The sequence below is a fragment of the Bos taurus genome, chromosome 3 (genome assembly GCF_002263795.3).
Source record: "Bos taurus isolate L1 Dominette 01449 registration number 42190680 breed Hereford chromosome 3, ARS-UCD2.0, whole genome shotgun sequence".
In the NCBI taxonomy this organism is placed as follows: domain Eukaryota; kingdom Metazoa; phylum Chordata; class Mammalia; order Artiodactyla; family Bovidae; genus Bos; species Bos taurus.
In genome coordinates this window covers 105525283-105551493 of record NC_037330.1, presented here as the reverse complement: position 1 = coordinate 105551493, position 26211 = coordinate 105525283, and the positions used below count along the sequence as shown (strand labels likewise).

At 51.2% G+C, this 26211-nt stretch overlaps 1 protein-coding gene across 2 annotated transcripts in view; it reads right to left on the bottom strand.

Moving 5' to 3' along the window:
* The window catches only part of RIMS3 (regulating synaptic membrane exocytosis 3), a 42124-nt gene extending 21702 nt beyond the window's left edge, over positions 1-20422 (bottom strand). For both annotated transcript variants that reach the window (XM_005204747.5, XM_005204746.5), the window contains exons 1-2: positions 20312-20422; positions 3771-3942 (exon numbers count right to left, since the gene is read on the bottom strand). The gene's annotated coding sequence lies outside the window, so the exon portion shown is untranslated. The remainder of the gene's footprint in view (positions 1-3770; positions 3943-20311) is intronic.
* Between the last annotated feature and the right edge of the window lie 5789 nt (positions 20423-26211).

Here is a 26211-nt window from a genome sequence, read left to right as displayed (position 1 = left end):
CATCTTGATGTTTTTCTTTGGGCTTCCCTGGTGGCTCAGATGGTAAAGCATCTGCCTGCTATGCAAGAGACCTGGGTTAGATCCCTGGGTTGGGAAGATACCCTGGAGAAGGAAATGGCAACCCACTCCAGTACTCTTGCCTTGAAAATTCCATGGACAGAGGAGCCTGGTAGGCTACAGTCCATGGGGTCGCAAAGGGTCGGACACGACTGAGCAACTTCACTCATAGTAACTATATATTGGAGTGGGTTGCCATTCCCTTCTCCAGGGGATCTTCCCACCCCAGGGATTGAACCTGGGTCTCCTGCATTTCACACAGATTCTTTGCAGTCTTAACTACCAGGGAAGCCCAAATGGAGTATTACTTTTCAAAATTGTCAATTATTATATTGTATACCTATAACATATAATACTGTACATCGACTATACTTAAATTTTAAAAACTATCCCCCCCCCTCAAAATAGTCAGCTATCCCTAAACTGACCTATAGTTTCAGTGCGATCCCAATCAATATTCTAACAGGGCTTCTTGTAGAAATTGGCAAGATAATGTCCTAAAATAACCAAAGTAATTTAAAATTTTTATCTATTCATTTTTTCACATGGAACCATAAAGGGCTACAGCACTATCTTAGATCCTGGGACAGAACATAGTGATTTGATGGTTCTATACATTACAAAATGGTCATCACAAGTGACCCCAAGTTTGATCTATTACTCATATTCATGCTAAGGGTCATCATTTTATTTAATAATATACTTTAGAAAAATATCTTTTCTCGGAGAATAAAATTAAGAAAAAAGTAAGCCCCTAAAACTCCTGGGCCTACGCTGAGGTCCAACGATGCAGTGATGAGCCAGGCCAAATGCATCCTGCCCTGCCAGAGCCTCCAGCTCGGGGGAGAAGACAGACAGTGAGCAACTAGCTATGCAGCTCTGTGTTTAGCGGCAGTTCTGATGAGAGCTAGGAGAGAGCACGGGGCAAAGGAACTACGCTGGAAGCAGGACTGCAGGCACCCAGGGTTCTGTTTAGCGCGGATGTGGGATCTCCTGCTGTCGACCTCGAAGTCCGAGGCCTGGGCAGAGTTCAGAAGGGACAGCTGCAGGTGGACTCTGCACCTGGCCCTTCCCAGTTCGGTTCTGGCCCCCAGCACTTTCCCCCGGGCGGCATCCCGCTTCCAGGGTCCCGTCATCCCGAGGGAATCTGATTTTTCAAAAGGACACAGAAAGGGAAGGCATCACTCCAGGCGGATAGCAAGATAGGCCCAGACAGCTGAGCGTGGCTGCCTGTGCTCCTGGTCAGCACGGCTCCTGCCGGCCTGGCGAATGAGGGCTGACAGCAGGGATGAGTCAAAGCCGCGTCTTGCCTTCTTTGTGGCTGTCTGGCCTGTACTCGCTGGCCCTGTGAAGTCTGCAGAGTCTCGGATTGTATTTCTTCATCCATCCCCCATCAACCTTGCAGCTAATGGAAAGTCCCCCTGGACTTGGGTCTATGATGACCTCTTTAGTTTCCAATCCTAGTGCCCAGTCTGTATGTTTGTTTGGTATCTGTGTGGTCTTCTGGTGGACGGTGGGAAAGGGCTTATCTGATACTTGGAATTGGCTACAGCATAAACCTAATTTACTCCTTAGGGTATTTCTGTTACATGCACAGTTATCTCCATGTCACAGATAAGAAAAATGAGTCTCAGAGAACTGAAGGCCTCGGCCCATCCAACTCAGCTAAGCAGCAGCCAGGCCTGGACTCCTGTTCTGGGTCTCTTGTTCTCACAAAGAGACAGATACGCTCAGCAGCCCTTGCCCTTTCCTCCCCAGAGCTCACCCAAAGAGGAGAGCCCAGCCCTCCTACACAGGTTTGTCCTGGATCTCCAGGCTGAGAAAACCGCAGGCAAAGTATCTGTGATCTGAAAACCTGCTCTGGCCCAGGTTCCCAGGTTGGCAATGAGCATCTGAGGGGCAGCAGAGACACCACTCAGAACATGGCTGGAGAAGCAAGTGCTTCCTGGGTGCCACAGGGGAAGAGAAGGAAAGAGGGTAAGGGACAAAATTCTTGACCCTGCCAACCCAGGGGCTCGTGTTTCCTCATGAATAATGAATGGAACTGACAAGCAGATGGTTTGACATCCAGGACTCTGCACCATCCACAGCTGCGTTCTCATCTTTAACTGCCCGGGAGAGCTGTTGAATGTTTAGGAGGGCCCAGGGTCTCAGGGCCTGACCTCTGGTCCCAAGTGCAGAGCAGGGCAGCTGGGGAGAGTTCAGAATCAGGAGGCTAGATGATAATGTATATACAGATTCTTTGTGTGACTTTCTCTGGGCCTGGGTTCCTCATCTGTGTGTAAACTGAAAGGGTCAGATAAAGTCTGACTTTTGAGTCCTTTCCACACGCAAGGCAGCAGCAGGCTCAGAATCAGAGCTCCGGTTGCTTCTTGGGCAGCCAGTCTAGCTCAAGATGGACAAGATGGAGAACCAGTCACAGCCAACCACCTGGCCTCTATGAGGGAGGCAGTGCTGCTCACAGCAGCCCCCAAGTCATCAGAGCACAGGGGTAGGAACAGGGCAGCAGGTGGAGATGGGAGCAGAATGGAGAGGGGCCGACACACAGCATTTCACATATTGGTGGTCCTAAGAGACGGCTAAAGGAATGTCTGCAAAAGTCACTGCAACAATGCCCTGCCTCCAAGCAGGACTGTCCCTTTTCCAACCCAGGTCATGGTTCCTGATGGAAGGAAACCGTCCCATGATCTTGCCAGGTCATGGAAGAATCACTCTTAAGTTCCCCCTGCTGAAGCCTCTGTGGTGACAGCTTGGACATCCCCTTCAGGGGTCCCTTCCCACTGTCCCCCGTACCTGCCAAGCTCCATGCCAGCAGATACCTTCCAAGCTCCCCAAGGAAGGAGTGTTTTCTTTCCAGCCTTCAATGTTTGACCTCTGCCCTGGGGTCTCAGTACCCTAAAGGCTCCCCACACCCTCCCCTGAATCCTGACAAAAGCAGAACTCAAGTTTCTGCCTGGCCACCCTGGGCCCCTTGCTCCTTTGGACCACGTGTCTAACCAAGTAATAAACCTTCTCTGAGCATCAGTGAAAGTGAAAGAAGAAAGTGTTAGTCTCTCAGTCATGTCCGACTCTTTGCAACCCCATGGACTGTAGCCCACCAGGCTCCCCTGTCCATGGAATTCTCTAGGCAAGAATACTGGAGTGGATAGACATTTCCTTTTCCAGGGAATCTTCCTGACCCAGGGATCAAACCCGCATCTCCCACATTGCAGGCAGATTCTTTACCATTTGAGCCACCAGGGAAGCCCGTGAGTGTCAGTAAGGCTACCCAAAAGCCCAAGATGAAACTACCTACTCACTCTTTCAACAGAAAATACCAAGGAATCTGTCACAGAGTGGTGGACTGTTAGTCTGGAAGGAATGGTAAGTGACTAAGGCTCTTACCACCCTCCCTAGACATCACTAATCCATCTCTCCTTCTCACTAGGGCCATAGTTAACTTCAGAATTCTTCTTAACACAGTGCTGCATCACCAATTGATGAGAACCAGCTCATGAGGTCAAACTGATTTGCCTCCCTATTCTAACCCAAGCCTTTCATTTTGCAGAAGAGGAAATAAAGGCTCAGAAGGGGAAGGAGACACACACCCAGGGTCACAGAGAAAGCTGTCAACAAAACCAGAGCTCTAACCCAAGACTCCTAACTCCCAGGTCCTGTACCACCTGTCAGGTGTTTCCTCCTCCCCTCTCACCTTAGAGAAAACCCCGACTCACCGAACTGATGACTCTGAGTGTGGTGTTTCCATCACAGGGGGCGTGCCCCTCCCAACAGCACACCCCTAGGGCATTAACGCAAGTCTTCTGTTAACTTCTGAGACACCAGTTTTCAAGAAAGGAGGTGAAGACAGTCAAAGTAGCTTCCAGGAGGAGGTGATGTGATGAGAGTCTGGAAGAAAAAAGGAGAGCTTTGAGGAAGGGCTGGAGAGGACACCTGTCCTCCAGGGCTTCCAGTAGCCTGTGGGGTAAAAAAGATAGGCTTTGGAGATAGTTGTGTGCACTTGAGCCAATCATTCAAACTCTTTGATGCTATTTCCTCCTTTAAAACTGTCCAAACTCCTGGGTCCCCGAACCTGCCTTTTAGGGACCTCAGTGCTAAACTGCTGGTGCTAATGCCAAGGGACTCCTCCAGGTCCAAGTGCTAACGAGTTCTAGATCCTATTCTCCCTGTCTTTCCCCTGACTGATGGGGTCTGTGTCCCTCCCCAGATGCTCTGTGACACAACCAGCATTCAGGAGTGTGTACTGGGGAGAGGGTGTTGGAGGGCAGGGGCCCGACTCCCAGCTCCAGCCCGCAGTGTATGACCCTGAGCGGGTCATTCAGCTTCTCTGAACCTCCATCTCCTCTTCTATAAAATGAAGTTTACTGGCCACCTGGACCCAGCCCAGCTCTCTGGGCTGGACTGGAGACCAGATGAGTTAATGAGCAAGAAAGTACAGTGATTTTCTTTTTTAAAGCAAAGTTCTTATATACATATACTTATCTATTTTTTGGCTGTGCTGGGTCTCAGTTGCTGCACAGGCTTTTCTCTAGTTGGAGCAAGCAGGGGCTACTCTCTCATGGCGGTGGCTTCTCTTGCAGAGCACAGGCTCTAGGGTGCTCGGGCTTCAGCAGTTGTGGTTCCCAGGCTCTTGAGCACAGGCTCAATAGTTGTGGTGCAGGGGCTCAGTGGGTCGGCAGCATATGAGATCTTCCCAGACCAGGGATGGAACCCATGTCTCCCGTGTTGGCAGGTGGGTACCACTGAGCTACCAGGGAAGTCTCAACACAGCGATTAAATGCACAGGCTTTGCCTGGCGGTCCAGTGGTTAAGACTCTGTGCTTCCACTGTCAGGGGAAGTGGATTCAATCCCTGGTCAGAGAGCTAAGATTCCCACATGCTGCAATGCTGTGCAGCCAAAAAAAAAAAAAAAAAAGAGCACAGGCTTTGGAGGCAGACTTAGTTCAAAACCTAGATCTGTCACTTACAAGCTGTATGACGCAGGGCAATTTCCCTGAGCCTACAGATCCTCATCTCTGAAGTGCAGATAATAATGCCTGCTTTAGGATTCTTAGATGAAATATAAGTATTGCTAAAATAAGGACTGGTACATGCTACATGCTCAGTTGGGCCCTCATATGATTACTTTGCATAACGTGCCTTTGTAAACAGTAAAGGACTCCATAGGTGTTGGTGCTTATTAGTCTGGATTGCACACCAGGTACAACCACTTCATGGGAAGGCTCCGAGACCAACAGGATCACCTCCCATTGCAACCCGGGGTGCTTCCACCCAGAGTCCAGCATAAATGTGAGACCTAGGTCCCTGCACTTCTCAGCTGATGTGGGAGCTAGCATGTGATGCTGTGATCTTCCCTGCCAGCATCTCAGCTCCTGGCTCCTCAACGGATGCTGGATGCTGGGTTTAAGGCCCCTGCCTCAACCTTGATCCAGCACTAGGGCTTGCCCACCACACCACACAGGCCAATCTGTGCCCATGTCAGAAGCCAGACTTAACCTCAGAATCCCTCTTAACACAGTACAGCCTTACCAACTAATGAGAACCAGTTCATGATGTAAAACAGATTTTTTTTTAACTTGTATCTGCAGAAGTGGGGGGTCCCTCATTTCTAGCCTTCACTTTCCCCCATCAAGGTGAGAAAGGTGGGTGACAGAGCTGGTGCATGGTTGGGGAGGGTGAGCTGGGCCCAGGAGGACACCAGCCTGAGTGGGGAGCACTCTGCCAGCTCCTCTCCTGATTACATGACTTTTATCTGCTCCAAACCAGGTTTGCACACACACTAAGCATAACAGGGAGAGACACAGGGCACAGAATTTCAAATGTGTGACTACACATCATACAGACCCATATAAATCATATTCATTTAAAGACACAATCACCTGTGTACACAGACATGCACACACACACACACACACACCCCTAAGATACTCATCCACACCAAAGCAGCCACACTGACAGCCACCGGCACACACACACACACACCCTTCCCCTGGCTCCTGCCCAGCTCAGAGAGGCAGGATGAACCTCATCCCTTCAGTGGGCAGGGAAGTAGGAAGTGTCCTACCTGGATCTATGGGTTCCCTTGGCCAGGCATGCACACTAGCTCTGAGCAGGCGCTTGTGTGAGCCTGCACACACACACATACATACACATTCATACACACTCTGGACCCCAATCTCACCCTCCTGGCCCCCATCCCCACAGGCCGGACAAAGGATCTCATCATGAGGTTTGTGGCAAGGAGATGAGAAGGCTGGCAGGGAGCAGCTGCTGTAACCATGGCTACAGAGCTGACCCACTTCTCCTCCACCCAGCTTGGCCCACCTAGCCCAGACAAGGAGGGACAAGCAGCTTTGGGCCGGGGGCCCTCTCCCATCACACGCAGTAAAGGTGTGGCCTCTGAGGGTGTGGTAAAGGAGGACCTGAGTCTGCATCCTGATACAAAGGCCACAGCAAGACATTGTCTGGGGAGAGCAGGGCGCTAAGCACCCGGCCCCTGCAAGACTCAGGTATCCTCCAGCCTCAGGGCTTCTGGCCTCAGGGGCCCATATGGTTCACACACTTGCCCTGGACCCATTCTCAGACACAGTCCTCACAGCAGGGCAAGGGGTTGGGTGTCTGGACTCAACGTGTGTCCTCCAGACTCCAAAGACTCCAAGGTGAAACAGACCAAGAGCTGAACGAGCCTGGTCTGTTCAGGACAAGGTTCCTGAGGGAAAGGCTGGGCTTCCCTACTTGGGCTAAGCTGCTGGAGGCACAGCCAGGCCTCCCTTCCTCAGATGGGGCTGCCTTGTATCTTCTCTCAGCCAGGGGGCTCCTGAGGACATGGCCACACATCTGCCCTCAGAACTGGGTTCACAGAGGAACAACTCGGCTCCAGACAGCTTAGTCTTGTGAGGAGACAGCTCACAAGGTAGGATGAATCACTCCTGCATGACAGCCTCCCGCGGCTCCATTTCCTTCAGGAGAAAGTGAAAACCCCTCACAAGGCCGACAGGAGAAGTGACCCAGGTCCTCTTGGACTCTTGCCCTTCCTCAGTATTCCAGCCACACTGGCATTCTTTTTATTCCTCAAAAGTACCACTTTGCCTCCTGTCAGCCTAGAATGCTCTTCTCCAGCCTGTCCCCACCCTTGTGTTCTGGCGACCTGGGATCGGTCTGTCACACCGCCTCTGCTGGCTCAGCCCCACTCAGTGCTCAGCCCCTGACTGGATGTCACATCCTGGGAGAGTCTTTCCAGACAAGGTTAGACTCCCTGGCATGCTACCCCAGACCCTATACTGTCTTTGCCTGTTATGGATTGAATTCTGTTTCCCCCCACCCTCTAAAAAAAAGCTAAGTTTAAAGCCCTAACCCCTGGTACCTCAGACCTTGTTGGAAATAGAGTTGCTGCAGATGGCAGATGTGGTTAGCCAAACTGAGGTCATCCTGAAGGAGGGTGGGTCCCTAATCCAGAAGGACTTATAAGACTACGGCTACGGGAAGACACAGATAGACCACAGAAAGAATCCCTGTAATGATGAAGGCAGAGACTAGGGAGACAGAGCAACAAGCCAAGGAATACCAAGCATTGCCAGCTGTCACCAGAAGCCAGGAGGGAGCCATGGGACAGCCTCCCTTGGAAGGAACCAACCCTGCTGACACCTTGGTTTTAGATTTCCAGCCTCCAGAACTGTGACACAATAAATTTCTGTTGTTTTAGGCCACCTGCTCTGTGGTACTTTGTTACAGCTGGTCCTAGGAAATGAATACACTGCTTGTCTTATCTTGATCAGTGCCTGCCTCCCACACCATGCCTGCCACCCCCACCCCCCGCCCCAGCTGTGTGTTGCTTAGAAAGAGAAACCATGCCATCTTTTGCATCCAGAATCCCCCAGTGCCTGGCACACAGTAGGACTCTGTAAATATTTGTTGAATGAATGCATGGTGACCTAAAATAAGCATTAACATAAAAAATAGTATTTATAGCTGGATAGTAGAATTGTGAGTCATTTTTATTTTCTTCATATGACATATTGTGTTTTCTAGAGTTACTACTTTAGAAAACGTATTAATGCTCTCATAAAGAAAAAGTGAAAATACATATTTTTCGTTTCAAAACATACATTAAAATAACAGACATTTCCACCAGTGTGTGTGTTGTGAACAGGGAAAAGTTCTGCTCTCTTGATAACTGTCTTTTTATTGATTAATTGATTTCTTCTCATGTCACAGGAGTGCCTTCTGGAGTCAGATTTACAGCTTGAGCTCTGGGGCCTTGCAGGGCATAGATTTCAGGGGAAAACATCCAGGCAGAGTGCACATGCTTCCTGGCCATCTCCATCACCCAATCCTTCTCACAGCTCGTGGCCAGATGTGGCTGCTATTGCCTGACAGGGGCTGCGAGACTTGGTCCTTAAGCATCCCACTAGAAAACACCCTGGAGCTGAAGGCCACTCCCAAACAGAAGCAAGATGCTGCCCTCAGTGGACACACTGGTCCAGAGCTTCGCAAGCTTTAATGTGCACAGAAATAACCTGGGAATCAGGTTGAAACACAGATTCTCATTCCAGGGGTCACAGAAAGGTGGAGCTTGAGTTTTTGCATTTCAAACAAGCTCTCAGGTGATACCACAAACTTAGTTGGAGGACCATCCAAAGCACCAAGAGGTAAAGATAAAAATACCCTGGCTGCTCTGCAGAAAGAGTGAACTCTTTAGGATGGGAAGACCAGAGCAGGCATCATGGATCAATTCACTGCAGAACACCTCAAGAGATAGGTGCAATTTGGAGAAGAAAGAGGCGGAAACTAGCTGGGAAGGACTAGAGGAGGAATGGTATGTTCAGAGGCTGGTGAACAGAGCAGTGCAGTTGAAGCAGGAGGTGGGTGCAGCTGCGGAAGAGAGGGCTGGGAACGTAGGCTGGGACAGCCCAGAAAGGGCTCTGAATGCAGGGCTGAGAAGTTTGGCTTTAGTCCTGCAGGGAGTGAAATCTGACATGGCTTAGATGTAACATTTTACAGAGATCAATCGGACACAGGACAGAATCAGAAGAAAGCCTGATGGCTGGAAGAGCAGTCAGGAGGCACATAAGAAGGGCTGCACTGCTTCAGACAGTGCTGGTGGAAAGAGAAAAGGGGTGCAGGAGTCGTGGAAGGGCTCAGGGGACTGCCTGGAGTTGGTGATGGGACAAAGTTGGGGGAAGGGAAAAAAAACAGAACCCAACATGATTTACAGGAAGGGTGGGGGCTGACAGGTGCCACCAGCAGAGCACGTGGTCCTGGAGGGAAAAGCTGGCTTAAAGGAAACATGAATGCCCATTTTGGATATGATGAGTCTGAGATAATTTTGCAATTCCCCCATGGAGGTGTTGGGCAGGTAAGCAGATACCCTGGAGTTCAGGAGATCAGAGTGGGTGGGAAGGATTTGGGTGTGTACCCCAGAGGGAAAAGTGGGGTGTGGAAAGGAAGGAGAATGCTCAGAGGAGGGTGAGGAAAGAGTGAGAGGTAATGCCCACAGTTAGGGGGAGGAGGAAAACAAAATCCACCAGAGGAGGGAAAGTCAGCAAGTCAGGGTAGGAGAACTCAGAGAAAATGTCACGAGTACAAGGATGACCAATCTGAAGACCTGACCACACCCTGACATGGAGACCAAGGAGAGGCCTGCGTAGCTCAGGATGCAGGAGGGCAAAGGAAGCCCAGAGCAAGAGCACAGCTTGAATGGAAAGCAGAATTTGGACTAGTGGAGAAGGGAGCTGGATTCCCTGGGGAAGGTCTGGGTTGCAGCAGGTTGCCAAGGGGCCTGGGGCTCCCAAGCCCTTATTCCGGCTCAGCCCATGCAAAAGAAAGACAGTATTCCCAACCCACAGCACCTGCACATCCACCAACTACCGAATGCCCAGGGCCAGAGCAGACAACTGGGGGAAGAGGTCTTTGGAGCAAAGTCTATTGCTGGGCAGCACAATTTATCATCCAATTAGGACTCTCTCTAAGAGTGAGCAGAGACGCTACTAACAATCACACCACAGCAACTTAAGACTGTCCCAGGCAAACCGTAGCCCTGGGGGATACTGGATCCCCCCAAATATTCATTTGGTCCCTGCCCTCCCTTCTTAGAAGGGGTGGTGGAACTGACAGGTGATAGGGACAGACTAGCTCAGCCTCAGAAGCAGAAGCCCCACTAAGGATGTGGGTGAATAGAGAAATCTTTCCCTCTCCCATCCCCGCTTTAGCCTGAGAGCTGACGCCCCCGCCAGGGACGCGGCAGCACCACGGACAGCGCCGCCACTCCCACCCCCACCCACCACCCCCACCGCGCGCTCCCTGCTCGCCTGGCCCTATTTGGTCAGGGCCACGGCTAGGTCGGATCAATATTTCATGGAGTAAGGGGCTCCGGTTACCAGACCCGCTCTGAGCCGGAAGGCGCCGCCTGCGCCCGCCTCCTGCCCTAGGGACCCTCTCAGGGAAACCAGCAATCCTCGCGGCCCCAGCCCAGACAGACACCGCCCTCAAAGCCCTCCGCCTCCCCGCCCCGCAACCCCGGCCCCGCACCCTGTCTGAGGCACAAAGCCCCAAGTGCATGCCACATGCTTGCACGCAGCCACTCAGACACACCACACAGCCAGACACACACTCTACAAAGATTAGGACATACACAAAACAGACACACACCACACCCAGCACGCAAGCAACCTAGACACACAGCACACACACACACACACACACACCAGATGCCTCACAGACACACAGTACACACAGACACATTCACCACAGACCCACAAGCACATCACACAGAAGACACCCTGCCATTCACACGCACTCACACAACGCACAGAGCCTCCCCACACAGACCCTCAGACTACCACTCAGAGGTCCATTCACCATGCACACATATATTACAAACTCTCTCTCTCAAACACACTCACACAATATATGCCTTCACAGAGACCCTTCGACATTTGCTGTGGATGCACAAGCACAGCCCCATACTACCCAGGCCCCCCACCCTCCTGGAGCCCAGGCCTGCCCTCCCACTGAGAGCACAGGAATGGGGAGGGGCAGGCAGGCCTTCCCTCCTGCCCACCTGGCCCTGGTCTTGAGCCCTAAGGATACATCCTCTGTGTCCTCTGAGGGGCCCTTCAAGGTCACTGTCCAATCCCCAGGGACAGGAGTTCAGCGGCACAAAGAGGTGGGAAAGGGGACAGCAAGCAGAACAGGGCCTTTGAGACCCCAAAGCCTCCTGGCTTTGCTGTGACTGGGCCCTAAGCTTTGGGGACAGCCTCACCCTCATCCGTGGACTCAGCGCTGTCTGGGACTCCAGCCCTCTGGGAGGACTTGAGGCCTGTCTTGTGCATGGAGATCGGGCGGACTGTGGAGTCTGCAGCTCCTGCTCCCCCCAGCAGTTTCCCAAGTCCTGCTCAGAGGTGAGGGACACCCATCCAGACACCCCAACTCCAAGAGTCCCCCTCTCAAGCAAGGTGGAGGACAGTGGCCCACGTTCTTCTATCTACATGACAATCATGGCAGGATTCTCTGAAAGCACTCCATGCCAGGGCACGGTGTGAGAAGGGAGTAGGCTGGCACAGTACAAGACACTCCCAAATTCTCCAGGCAGATGGAAGGGAGCTTAAAGATTATCCAGGTCCACATACTTGATGTCTCTGGACAACTTCCCAGTCTTGCACTGTCTACATAACACTGTGTGTCCCTCAGTGATTTATGCCAAATCTCCATACCCCCGTATGGCTCATTATTTATTTTCTTGAAATTGACACTATTAACTTAAATGCATTTATTTTAAATAGAAATTTTGCCTGACTACTCTATATGGAAAGCCAATATCAATTTTAATAAATAGAAAATCACAGTAAAGTACAGTGAAAACAAAGATATATTATTAAAATTTAGCTACACAGAGCTGCCAGTCAAGATCTCTGCAGGGTTTTTTTGTTTGTTTTTTTTACTATGCCACATAGTTTGCGGGATCTTGGTTCCCCAGCCAGGGATCGAACCCAGATCCCTTCAGGGAAAGGGCGGAGTCCTAACCTCTGGACTGCCAGGAAATCCCCAATATCTCTGTTTAAAGGGGAGGGCAGCAGGTGTTGGAAAGTTGTTAAAGACACATCACCAAGGCACTTTCTCTATGGGACAACCGTGGACTTCATAGGGTTGAAAGGGGAACCAATTTTCTCAGTATGCGAGCCAAGGGCGGGCAGTAACACATCCGTGAGCCACTGAAAGTCATCTCAGTTCTCTCTGATGGTAGCAGGCCCATGTTGGGAAGGAAGCTCTAGGCCTGCCTGCCGCCTGCAGGAGCTTGGATGGCACAGAGGCCAGCTGGCGCCCTGTTGCCACATTCCATTCTGGTAATAACAATCCTTAAAAATTGCTAGGTTCTCTCCTATTTACGAATTGTTCTTACACCTACTATCTAATACAAGCCTCACGGCAGGGATGACCATGCCCATTTCTGAATGAGAAAATGAGGTTCTGAAAGGTTAAAAGACTCCCAGAGCCACACAGCTATATGGAGTAGGTCCACACGGAGGAGCCCCTCAGCTCCTAGGCAGATGCTTTTTCTACCCTGCCTGCATCCTTCCACCCCTCTGGGCTGGCCCCACACTGGGCAGTAGGGAGCAGGCACGGCAACCTGGTGTCTGCCTGTGAGGCCCAAACGATCCTGAAAGGCAAAGGGGCAAGTGAGTAAGGAGCTAAGGTTAAGAACTGTTCCTTGGGAGTCACACACTGCTGTCTGTCCCTAGCCTGTAAATGTCACTTCTCTGAACCTCAGTTTCCTTACTTTAAAATGGGGATAACAGAGACTTTCCTGGTGGTCCATGGCTAAGACTCTGTGCTCCCAGTTTCAGGGGGTCTGGGTTTGATTCTGGTCAGGGAACTAGATTCCACAGGCCGCAACCAAAGATCCCAAATGATGCAACAAAGACAGAAGATCCTGCATGCCACAACAAAGACCCGAATCAGCTAAATAGATAAATACGTAAAAAAAAATAAAATGTGAATAATAATAGTACCTATCTTATAGGGTGTGAGGATTAAATGAAATAATACATGTGGGGCTTCCTTGGTGGCTCAGTGGCAAAGAATCTCAAGGCAGGAGACACTAGGGAGTTTGATTCCACATGCCGAAGAGCGACTATGTCCATGTGCCACTATACGTCTGTGCTCTAGAGCCCAGGAACCTCAGCTACTGAGCCACACGCCCCAGCTACTGAAGCCCCTGCACCCTACAGCCCATGACCCACAATAAGAGAAGCCACTGCAATGAGAAGCCCAAGCACTGCAACCAGAGAGTAGTTCCAACTCGCTGCAACTAGAGAAAAGCCCGAACAGCAACCAAGACCCAGCACAGCCAAAATAATTTTTTTACAAATTTAAATAATAATAATGCATGTGTATAGAGTCTGGTACAGAGTAAGTGCTCAAAAACTGCTTATTACTAGGAAAGTATAAGACTAGAAATAATACAGGTAAAGAGTGCCTGATGGGGAGAAATAAAGGCATGCATGGTGCTTCACTGAGGGGAGGAAATGAGTTGAGTTCTAGGAGATGAATACGATTCTGGCAGAGAGAACTGTCCTGACTGCTCACGCCCTTCTCAAGCCTCTCTCTCTACTCTAAAGAGAGGTGAGAAAATCAGGGTCTCACCTCTCTAACTGTCTGTTCAGGCCTCTGAATGACATTTGACAGGTTCTTCAGTTCCTGCCCTGGGTACTGCCGCTGCCCCAGGAAAAGACTCCCCTTACAGTCAAAATGCTAGGTCTGTTTTCTCCAGGTACTACCAGATAGAAGGCTGAGGCCAGGCCCACATGGCACTGTAAGGGTTATAGCAGATGTCTCTTGAAGTACTTGCCCAGATAACTGACAAACAAGAGCCGTGTCTGCATGTCTGACTTTGTGATCCTTCCCAGCAGGCTGCAGTTGATTGGACCAAGGTGGGCACCTGACCTCCCCAGAGCCAATCAGATCCTCTCCTGGGAGTCTGGACTTGGATCTGCCAAGCCCTGGGTTCTATCTCTGAATGTAGCTGGAACTGAGGGATGAAATACAGGAACTATAGGTAGCCCCCATGTCTGGAAAAGCACAGCAAACCCAGTAGGTGGACAGAGAAGGGTGAAGGCAGTCAACAAGGTACAGAAATCAGTTGCTTCAATTTCTCTTGGCCAACAGGTCTCACCTTCTAGAAGCTAATGATTTTCCTACTCCTCAGTTCCCAGGAACCCCTTGCGTCCTCATAAGAAACCCTTCTTTATTACTGAGGCTGGTTTGAGTGGGTTTCTGTATATAAGCAAAGACCTAATTAAGGACAGGGGAGAAGCTGGAATCCAGAGGCACAAAGATGAACAATCACTATGCCTGCACCGGAAGAGCTCAGTTTCACAGGAGACAAGGAAGAAAAGATGTGGACTCTGTGCAGATATGACTGAGGTGGGGGTGGGGGTGGGGGACTTGGCTCAGGAAGGGCCGGGAGGGTTCCTGGGAGGCTTCACAGCAAAAGAGGCAGCTAAGCTTGATTTTGAAGAATGAAGGATGTTCTCCAGGGAGACAAAGCAGAGGTGGGGAGGCGTTCTGGGCAGAGGGAACTACAAGGGCAGAGGCACAGAGGCACAGAACAGCCGGATGTGTTAGAGGACCAGGAGTTCAAAGTGTGGGGAGAGGGTAAGAGGGGAGACGAGGCTGGAGGGGGTACAGATCATAAAGGGCTTTGAATCCCATGCTAAAAAGCCAAGGCACTTCCTGCCCTCAATGGGGAGCTATTGAAGTATTTTAAGTAGCAGTGGGTGACAGGGTCAGTTCTGTGTTTTGGGAAGATCGCTCTCGGGTTGGACAGAGAAAGGCCTGGAGAAATCAAGCCTGGAGGCAGAGAGGCCAGTTAGGATGCTGCAGCAATGATTCATCTAATCCTTTCATTCATAGAACAGCTCACTGTTTACCTACTATGCGCAAGGACCAGGCAAAACTAGATTCCTGATCCCACAGAGTCCATAGTCTAGCGAGAAAGAGGGACGAAGAAAAGCAGGTCAGGTGTGATGTTGTGAAGAAGTACAGGGTCCTATGGAGGGGGCTGATGTTTAGTTTCTGGTTTAGGCTTCTCAGCAGAAATTATGTTCAAGCTGGTATCTGAAGGAGATAGATAAGGAGGGGGAGGGTATTCCAGAATGTGGGGACAACAGCCGAGGGAGAGGGCGAACGGTACAGACGATGCAAAAAGGTAGGCGAGGACCAGATCCCACAGGGCCTTGCAGACTACGTCAGTCCGGCTTTTATTCCAAGAAATCTTGGAAGGGTCTTAAGCAGGGAAATGACACAATCAAACATTTATCTTTCGAAGATCACTCTGACTATAGTGTGAAACATGAAATGAAGCCGGGCAAGAACAGAAACATCAGGAGACCGGTTTAGGAGGCCGTCACTGTGGTCCAGGTTGAGAGCTGAGGCGAGGCTGGGCTGGAGCCGGGCAGTGGACAGAGAGAAAGATGACGGAATAGGGAGGGAGTCAGGAGAACCAACAGCACTTGCTAAGGACTGGCTGTGGAATGTGGGGGTGAAGGAGAGGGAGGTGTCCAGGAGGACTTCCAGCTCTCCAGCTTGAGCAAGTGGGTGGCTGGTGGTGGCAGAGACGAGCTGGGGACACGAGGCAGAGCAGGTGCCAGCAGGCGGAGCTGGGGCCTGAGTTTCCACCTGAGACTGATGGTGAGACATCTAAATGTGGTCCATGAAGTAGTCATACAGGTCTTGAGCCCAGAAGAGATTAAAGTCAAGTCAAGGAGATTACGCGGGAGTCGGGGGAGAGTGGGCGGTACAGGACAGTTATGAGGAATCGTGGTCACAGCAGGGCCCGGGAGCAGAGGGACCAGAAGCTCTGAGCTTGGAAAATCAGAACTGTGAAATCCAAAGGCCACCTCTCAACCCTGGGAGGCATCTGGCTTCAGTTCCATCTCTCCTAGCCAAGTATCACTTCTAGGCACAGGCACTTCCCGGCTGAGACAGCCCTCCCTTCCCCACACACCTCCTTCCTTCTCGGCAAACTCCAAGTTACCCTGCAGACCCGGCTCATCCTGGGGAAGACCTCCCTGGTCCAGGCATGTGCTCTCCCATCTGACAACCCGGGGTTGGAACCCCAGATCTGTCACTTGATGGCTGTGTGACTTTGGCCAAGAAACTGACTCTAACTCCCACCATCTATACAAGGGCAATAATCTTCCTACCTATTCCATAGGGATGTTTGAAGATGAAGATGTCAAGTGCTTAGCAGAGAACCTAGCACACAGTAAGCACTAAATAAATGTTACTATTATTAACATCCCACCCACCTTGGGACAGTTAGTCATGCCCTCCACCTCACACCTCCTCCATTTGGGGACTCTTTGCAGTCTGCATTGCTCCCTGCCTCTTCCTATTCCAACCTAGTTTGTGGGGCCATATAATACGCAGGGCCCAGTGCTAAATGAAAAAGCAAGCCCCCTTGTTCAAAATTATTAAGAATTGCAAGATGGTGACAGCCAAACATTAAATGAAGTGCAGGGTTCTTCCAAGCACGGGTTGCTCTGTGCAACCACAGACTGGTGAATCCAGCCCTGCCCCCACCCTCTGCCAGCCCAGGGCCTGGCCTGGATTCGGGGTCAGCCTCAACGCAAGAGAGTTAAAATGCCAACTGACATAGCAATAGGGTTTTGTGATTTCCATCTGGAATTTCATTTTATCCTTCCTATGAATACATAACATCAACATAGCCGAGGATACTGCAGATCAGAGACAGGTGTGCCTTGCCAGAGGTTTCCCACCCCCACGAACTGCAGAGCTGGGATGTGAATATATGCCTGCCTGGTGCCAAAGCCCTGCCTCTTATGCTCTGGTTCCCCAGGGAGGTTGGGAGAACATGGGCCCAAGAGATAAACTTCGTCAACAAGGCCCAGAGAGAGGGAGCTGAAGGGACTGGGACTGGCCTCCTTCTCCCTGGAATGAGTCACATAAACAACCTGCCCCCTGGGCACCCAGGCTGCTGCGCAGGGAAGGGGTATGAGAGGGCAGAAGGTCACCCCCGAGAAGGCACTGCCTGAGGGCCACAGACCCCAGCCCGCATGCTCTGGAAATCAGCCCTTGCCCTTTCTGCTTCAGAATCTTTGGAGGCTGCCATTGGCTTCAGGATAATTCCCAAGTCTTTAGTGTCCTGCTAGACAGACCAGGAGGTCTGGCCTGACTGTGCTGACTCCTGCCCCCTTGCTCCCCCTCCTTCCCTCTGCTGCCCTCCCCACCATGCCAGGCCTGTTTCCGCAACATCAAAGCCTTAGCACACCCAGTTCCCTCCTCCTCTGCCTCCTCGACTCCTTGTCATGCTAGCCTCCCTGCATCTTTTTTCCAACACATGTCACATGTGTTATTACCTGTTCTGGGCCATCTCCCGGCTAGAATGCCCACCCCATGGAGGCAGGAGCTGCCTGACACACAGAGCTGAGAGCATCACGTGTCCTGCGACAGATGCAGAAGAGCCCTGTGCTCTTTCTCCCCTTCCCCCCACGCCTCCCCAACCCTCTTTTTCTTGTCCAGGCTTCCTGAACTCAAGGTGTGAGGAGCCCAAATTTACAAACGCAAGAGAATCATCACATAGCCTGCACCTTCCGTCCCTCAGTCCTGGGCTACGGGCTGTTCATCCAGTTGTACTGAATCCACCAAGCATCTTCTAGATGGGGTGGGGCAGTAGAGGTGTAAATGATTCCTATTTTTCAGAGACGTCTGAATCCTGAAGTGTAACAGAAGCTGAAGTGGAGGATGTGGGTCCTGAACCCAGGTCTCTCTGGTGCCCAAGAACCTGGAGTCCTCTCTGCCTCTGTGACTCACTGTTCCCAGGCAGCTCACCTCCAACCAGAGAGCGACTGTTTCTAACTCATGGCCTCAGTTCACACACAGCCCGGGCAGCATAGCTCCTTTGTCAGGTCAGCAAAACACCAGGGCAGGAGACAGCTCCACTGTCAGTGAGAAGCCAGTGCAGAAGGCATCCCTCCCCTGAGTTAACAAGATGCCAGTGGGGGAGAATCACGCCCCAGGTCAGCCAAACAGTAGAAGGGGAGACACCCCTAACTGTCAGCAAGGAAGCATTCTTGCACCCCAAGTCAGCAAAAAGGCCAGTGTGGGAGACACTTCCCTACCTCCCCCTACATGTCTTGGGTGTATACAAAGTCTTCCAAGGTGGTGCTCCTGGGGTGGGGGAGTCAGTGGGGCTGGGTTTCAGCTGCTGCCCAGGGCAGACAAGGCTGCAGCCTGGGAGTGGGATAGACCTGAGAGTTCTCACATGGCACTAATGAAATCAACCACCAGCCTGGCCCCTCCTCCCCAGGGACCCTCCAGCCTCCAGCTGATGCAATGCCCAGGCCAGATAATTGTTTTCTTCCCTCCTTAAAGGGCCAGCTGCTGTTGCAGCTGCAGGCATCACCCAGACCCCTGACAGACCCCACAGAGCTTAGCACCTGGTTAGGGACAGGGCACGCCCAGAAAGGAGCAGCTCAGCCCTGGGCTCCGCACAGTAAAATCCAATTATGTACAGAGAACCAGAAGTGTCTGTGGGCAAGGAGGGAGGGAAAGAGGAGAGTTCAGGCAGAGACAGTGCCTGGTCCACTGAGACCTCACGCCCCAAGGGATGGGATCTTGGTCCCTGCTGAGTCCTCAGCCCTGGGCTCCTATCTGCCTGTCCCGTCAGGTCCTTGGCCCTGGGCTTGCTCAGGAGTTCAGCAGTTACCTACTGAGCTCCCCTGAGTGCCAGCCTCTGTGCTAAGCAGCTCAAATCCACCATTTCATTTTCTCCTCCCAGCAGATCTAGAAGGTGGGTATGTTTTATTGAAGGAGGCTCAGAGAGGAGAAGTGATTTCCTCAGTAGCGCATAGCCAGAAAGTGGCAGAGCCTGGGTTGGAAGCCAAGTTTGCCTGACTCTGGGCTTCATTCCCTGCAGAGGGTCGGGTAGGTATGGAACCCCAGGGCTGGAGGTCTCTAAGCCAGGCAGCGGGACAGAGGGCGGGGAAGGGGTCTGTGAGCCCTAAACAGGCTCCAAAGGGCGCAGAGCTTGGGCTACGCACAGGTTTCACAGACCCCTTCCCCCCGCCTCACCTCCACAAGAGAACGCCCCATTAGGCTGCCCACATGTCCCCAGGGATAGTTGGCAGCTGCCTGATGACAGACTAATTGGTGGCTGGCAGCAACGGTGGGGCTGGTTAGTTAACCCCTTGGTGACCAGGCCTGGTCCAGAAAGGCCCTTGCCCCACCACTTCAGGCCCCAAATTCAAGGACCCCAGACTTAAGTTACCATGAGCAGAAGACTGGACCAAAGGGGTGGCAGCCTTCCTCTCTCCATCCAGACCACACCCCTGGGACTGGAATTGGACAGTGATCTTCATCCAGGCTCCCCAGCCACACAGGGCCACATCCAGAGAGCCCCCAGGTGGAAGGGCAGCCAGCACCCCTGTTCTCTGGCCTTGGTAAGGCATTGCTCTCCCCAACCAGGACCATGGGGGCTATGGGCCTTCCCTGGGTTTCCAGGCCCAGGGTACTGGGAAGAAACCTCCTTCTCAGGATGGGTTGTCCAGAGAAGGTGATATGGGCATGAGTCCAGGCATCCTGGGGCCAGGAGGTGAAAACACCCTCCTCTTGAATGAGAGGATGCCCAGTTTGTGCACCAAGGGTCTTGCCAAGCCTCCTTGAACTCTGGATTCCCCACCATGGATTAACCAACTGCCTTTCCTGGCTTCCCAGGAGTCCCCTCTCCCCACCCTAGGGCTGGAGTGGGCATTACCCCTTTTCTTTATATGGGGTGGGGGTGGGGGGTCCTCTGGGCACCACCATGATGTCTCATTGGAGGAATGAGTGGCCAGCTTCTCAACCAGGCACAGGCAGCAAAAAAGAAAGGCAGGCTGCCTGCCAGCTCCCTTTCCAGGATAGATTTTAAGCACTTTCCAAAATGCCATGGGAGGCAATGCTGTTGAGGAGCAGGGGCCCAGGTGCTCCGAGCATCAGCAAAGAACTCAAGACTCTGGGGCCCTCTACTCCATTTTCCGGGCTTCTCCAACACCTAATGTTCCCTTCTCAAACCTTAGCCCCTACCCGAGTCATCACACCCACTGTCATCCTCCCTGAAACCTCCGCCCTAGACCCTGAACACTTAAGTCCCTACGTGGCGCCTCACCATCAGAGACCCTTCCCCCGCCCCGTGGTCCCCTGGACCTCCGTCATCCCCTCCCCACATCCATTCCTAGGCAAGCAAGGCCTATCGACTTACCCGGAGGTGGGGCCGGGGTCCAGACAGGGAGGGGTCTCGGCTGGCCCAGGCGACTCCGCAAGGCGGGGCAGGTGCTGCCCCGGGACCCCGCCCCGCGGACCCGGCGGTAGGCGCGGCCCGGTTCCAGGCGCGCGGCGGACTCCGAGGGGTAGGGGCGCGGGGCGGGGAGGGGCGGCGAGAGAGGCTCACGGGGGCATCGCCCGCCACCGGGCCGGACACCTCCGCTCCGCCCGCCTGCGCTGCCGGCTCCGCAGCCGCCACGGTTCTCAGCCGCCGCCGGGTGCAAAGCCCAAGCCCCGGCTGGCGGGAGGCAAAGACGGAGGCGGGGCCTGATGGGGGCGGGGCCTCGGGCGGGCGGGTGGGCCATTGGAAGGGGCGGGGCCGGCGGGGCAGGGCCTATGTTGGTGGGCGGGGCCTAAGGGAATCTGGAGAGTCTCGGTTTGCCTGGTTGGGGGCGACTACGCTAATAAGGCCTCGAAGGGGCGGGGTCAGAGGACACTCCAAGCCTCTACTTTCTCCGGAACGCTCCTGCTAATGCTTGTCTCCCCGCGCCCCCACCTCTACGTCTTTCTGTTCTTTCTCATCTTCCTTCTCTCTGGGGATCTCACAGGACCTTACTGGCACCACGATACCCCTGTCACACCGTGGACCAGATCCACGAATGTCAGATGATGAGAGAAGGGGGAAATGATCTACAAACTTCAAATCCAGTTTACAGATGCAAAACCTGAAGCCCAGAGAGGAGAGAAGGCTTGCCCAAGTGCCTGCTATGAAGAAAAAGACTTTACGATGTCCCTTTCAGACAGAGGGTAAGAGAGTAGTGTCCTGCCCTGAGACCCTCCGCTCCCCTCTTCTTCTAGAGCAGTGGTTTACAACTTAGGGTAATTCTGCTCCCCCAGTTCCAGACTGTCTGGAGACATTTTTGGTTTTCACATCTGAGATTGCTACTGGCATCTAGTGAGAAGAAATGAAGGTTGCTGCAAGACATCTACCAAGGCACGGGACACCTTAAATGTCACTAATGCCAAAGCTGAAAAACCCTGCCCTACGACTTTGCCCTCTGCCTAACTGGAGCTTCCAAGTGGGCTCCCTGAGCACTAGGACTCAAGGACACTGTATATAGTCTCTCCTAGAGTCGTGCCTGTCCCATCTTCCTGTGCCTAACATTGCTCAGCTGGTCAATTCCACTTTTGGGCTCCAGTGTTCTAAATTCACTGACTTACAGAGGCGCCAGTATTATTACTATTTGCCTTCCTAACTGTTCCCTGAAGGCAGGCAAAGCAAGTAGTCTCCCTGCTGAGGGCATGGATTACAATGTGACTGGGGAATGGAAAGGGGAGGGGGAGGGGGGGAAGGAAAATGACTGGGATTATTTAATAAAAACAACCCTCCTGAGGATGGTGGAGGTGAAGGACAGGGAGAGCAGAATCTGTGAAGATGTAGAAGAGATGGGAGGAATCCAGACTGCTCTGTGCTCCTCCCATGTGCCCCATCACAAAGCCGTGTAAACCAGTGGCTCCCTTGGGAATTGAGGTCCCTTTGCACATCTGATGAAAACTTGGACACTCCCTCTGGAGAAATGTGCAGATGTACACTTCTTACATAATTTCAGGGACCCCAAAGCTCCATAATGGCTTCCAGAAGGATTGGGCAGGGGGTAGAGGGAGGGATAGAGGTTCATCCTTAAGTGCACATAGGAGAATAAACATGCAGGGACAAAAAAATAAAGCTGGAAAAAAGGAATGAAAAGGGATTTGCCTTACCTGGTTTCCCCTCCCCCCACCCACCCTCCGAATAGTGCAGCTTATGGGATCTTACTTCCTGGACTGGAGATTGAAGCCATGCTTAGCAGTGAAAGTGCCCAGTCCTAACCCCTGGACCTCCAGGGAATTTCTGCACGTTACCTGATACTAAAACATATTCAGGGGGCTCCCCTGGTGGCTCAGTGGTAAAGAATCCACCTTCCTATGCAGGAGACACGGGTTCAATCCCTGGTCCGGGAAGACCCCACATGCTGTGGATCAACTAGGCCCATGCACAACAACTATTAAGCCTGTGCTCTAGAGCCTGGGAGCCACAACTGCTGAGCCCATGTGCCGCAGCTTCTAAAGCTCACTCACCCTGAGCCCGTGCTCTGAAAGCAGAGAAGCCACCACAATGAGAGGCTTTTGCACCGCAACTAGAGAGTAGCTGCTGCTCACCACAACTAGAGAAAAGCACGAGCAGCCACAAAGACCCAGCAGAACCAAAAATAAATAAAACAAAAACCATATTCTAAAGCCAGTGTATTCAAAGCAGTGTGGTATTGAAGCAGACCTAGAGGAATCAGTGAAACAAAATGGAGAGCAGAAATGGACAACCACACAGGGGAAATCCGTGTAGGATGAAGGTAGCACTTCAGGAAAATGAGGGGAAATTCAGTATAGGCCTTTTAATAAATAGATGGACTATCAAGCAAGTTATTTGGGAAAATAAGAGAGAGCTGTGTTCTTACCCTACACGGGTATAAATTCCAGGTGAAGCCCATATTTAAATAATAATGCCATAATGTACCAGAAGAAAAATAAGTGAATGTTTTCACAACCTGGGGGGATGGAATGGAAAAGACTTTTCTAAGCATGATGAAACCTGTACGCCAAAGGGAAAACATCGATAAATTTGACTATAAAAATTATAAAACTATAAAAACTTCTATAAAGAAGTGTGATCATATTCAAGTTTGAAAGACTTGAAATACAAACTGGAAGGGCTGCATTCCAGTTGCCCTCTTCTCTTGCCCCTCTGGCCTGCCAGCCCCTCCCCCGAGCCGCGAAGGGCATGAGCAGAAGGGACGGATGTGGCAGTGACACTCAAGGCAGAGTACATCGAAAAGGCTCCTCCCACGGCACCCTGGCCAGGGTCCACCTGTTCAGGGGCCGGGAAGCCCCGGAAATCCCAGCCTGACCATCTGGGTCCACAGCAGGTGCCTTAGCACAGCGGAGCCAGTCTGTGCCGAGGCTGCTCACCACTTCCCTCGTGTGGCCATAGCAGGAACTGCAACCTTCGATTCCGCTTATGCCGTTTCCCAGAGTTAAGGCAGGAAGACTTTTTCTTAATGTAAATAAGAGTTAAATTTTTGAGGAAGCTAATAATGTTCCAGACCTTGTGCTAAACACTTAACATAGACTATTTCCTTTGACCCTTAAAACAACTCTTCTAGGGGGGTCCACTGTATTATCATCTCCATTTGACAGAAGAGGAAATAGAATTTGGACGAAGTGACTTGTCCAGTCTCTTAAGTGGTGCCATCAGGATTCAAGGTCTGACTCCTGGCCCTACTTTTAATGCAAGAAAGCCAAATCCTTGGAGAAACCAATAAAACAACGTGGTTTTTTTTAAACCTTGATCCCAGCCTTATCCCAGGTGCTGGCAATTTAGAATTGAGAAAACCAGCCATTAGGAGAGACAGGCAGAGAAACATTTCTGACTCAATGAATCCTGGAAACAGCAGAGAACATGTTTATCCCAGGAAGGGGTGGAGGGGGTGGGGAGGGATCCCAGAGATGTCCTTGAAGCTGAATCTTGTCGAGTTTCAAGGAAGGGTGAAGAAGTGGAACAGAACCTACAGGCCTCCTGTGAGAAGGAACACTGGGGCTTTGGGGAGGAGCTGTTGGGATAGCTGGAGATGAGGTCGGACAAATATACTTGACCAAGCTAGAGTTTGGGCACAGAGGAGTCAGGGCACAAAGATTTTGAGAGCTTTTACATGTTTTCTGTTGATTTGGTCTAGGGACCATCTGCTCTGCCAATCCAGCCCGCCTTGTTCCTCCCAGATGTTCCCCATCTGGGGTCAAGGTGCAGGTTGCCTAATCTGGAACCGCGGGAGTCAATCTTGACTCACCCTTGTCCTCACCTCCATCCAATTAATTTCAGGGCCTGTCCTGCCTACCTCCTAATGCTCCCCAGGTTCCCTGTCTGCTCTCCACCCTCATGGCCACTCCCTTCCTCCAAAGGGCCATCCACACTCCTGAACCCAGCTGCTGAACCCAGTGACTGGGTCTCACCACCTGCAGACTTTTACGTAAGTGAAATCCTTCTGCAGCAAATCTAACCACATTCCCCCTCCTATGGAACACCCCTTTCACTATTACATATGGAAATGGGTAAGTAACGAGGTCCTACTATATAGCTTAAGGAACTATATTCAATATCCTCTAATACATAATGGAAAAGAATATGAAAAAGAATATATATATATGTACAACTGAATCACTCGGCTGTATATCAGAAATTAACACAATATCGTAAGTCAACAAAACTTCAATAAAATTTGAAAAAAAGAAAACCCTTTTTATCAATTCATTCAACAAATATGGAGCAAGAATTTGTTACATGTCGAATACTGAGGCCACAACAATGGGAAGGATGTAGAATTTCAAGCCGACCGGGGTGGCAGACATCAGTCCAATGATTACAAGCTGGGATACGAGTCAGAGGAAGGCCTGACCTAGAAAGGGAGGTCCTAGAATGTTCCCCATGGTATCCATCCAAAGTTTGAATAGCAGTCAACCAGATCAAAGAGTCAAGGGTTGATGCAAAAACCTTGAAGGTGCTTCTCTGAGCCTCAGTTTTCTCATCTGTGTAAGAAGATTAACTGAGTCACTGTGTGTAAAGTCCTCAGAACAGGTTCTAGGATATAATACATTTTCCATATGTGTTAACTATAATAACAATAAGGGTTATTATTATTATTATTTAAGTGGAGAGCCATTGGAAGTATATCAGCAAAGAATTACATGAAACTAGCACTTTTTAAAGATCTTTCTGGCTGTAGGAAGCATGGGTTGGAACAAGGGAATAACAGATTTGGAGGGTTTAATTAGGAGACTTTAACAGGGATCCATTGAGAGCTATGGGGCATTTAAACTAAGGCAGCAGAAGGGACTTGGAGAGAGTCTATGATTTAGGTGGTAGAAACTACTAACCTTGATCTTTGATTGGTGATGGGATGCTATAAGGGGTGGCAAGGGATCTCCCCAGATTGTGACCCTAGCAGCAGGGGATGGTGGTCATGTTCTTTACTAGGTACGGGAGGCTAGAGGGGGACCAGGTTGGGGAGATGCTGAGTCCAGTTCTGGACGTGTTCAGATTCAGGTACGTTGGAGTATCCTGAATGAGGAGCTGCAGAAGCATCTGGTTAGGTCTGGAGTTCAGATGAGAAATTGTGGCGATTGAAATTGTTGAAATTGTTGACAAATACATGAATATTGTACCACAATCAACCCATCCGGAAAAGGTGGGAGGAAGGAGATAAATAAATGATTTTTAAGGTTTCTCCTGGTTCCAACACATGTTGGATTCCTAATGCTGAGGTTGGCAGTACTCCAGAGACAAAGAGAAAATGGCCTGAACTTGGCAGAGGCCCCTGGGAGGCTGTTTGTTATTCTTTCATCTGACTGTCTGTTACTGAGCAGCTACTATGAGCCACATGCTCTGCTGGAGATGGAAGGGTCAGAAGACCCAACCCCTGTCCTCAGGGAATGCACAGCCTAGTGTGGAAACAGAAAGGCCAAGAGCAATTCCGAAATAGGAACCCAAGTGCCCTAAGGCAAGCCTGGGGGACCCAGGGATGCTTCCTGGAGGAAGTGATATCCAAGACCAGAGTGGAAGGTGAGCATAAGAAAGGTGTGTGGGGAATCTGGGCAGAGAGGGTTGTTCGCGTGGTTATTTTAACGGTTCTCATTCCTCTTGGGTTTTCCACTTTGGACTCTACCGATGTGCCCTGAGAGTCCATTTCAGATGCTGAAAACCAGACACCACCACTTGCGTCTCTTAGGTTGTGTTGAATTCACCTTCTTTTTCTGGATCCTTCTCTTCAAAACTCTTCCTGCCCAAACTCCACCCTCCCTGTCAGGTCTTGG